The following is a 259-nucleotide window of genomic DNA, read 5'->3' on the forward strand; positions in this document are numbered from 1 at the left end:
CTCCTTCGAGGTGCTGACAGTATGCTTTTATAAGTACTGTGTCCCAAAAAACACATGCTGATCAGTTAAAACAGTTGAATATGAAAGGCTGCGATTGCTGATTGTCAGTTTGCCTCACAGGCGATTTATATGTAATCTTAATAGTTTTACTTTCATCAATGTTAATTATATTTCACTATATTAATCATTTCTTATTTGCAGGTATTTTTTCATCTTAATTATTTAATTGACTGAATAACTCTTCATACGTTCCTTGACC

Source organism: Penaeus monodon, chromosome 21, assembly GCF_015228065.2.
Source record: "Penaeus monodon isolate SGIC_2016 chromosome 21, NSTDA_Pmon_1, whole genome shotgun sequence".
In the NCBI taxonomy this organism is placed as follows: domain Eukaryota; kingdom Metazoa; phylum Arthropoda; class Malacostraca; order Decapoda; family Penaeidae; genus Penaeus; species Penaeus monodon.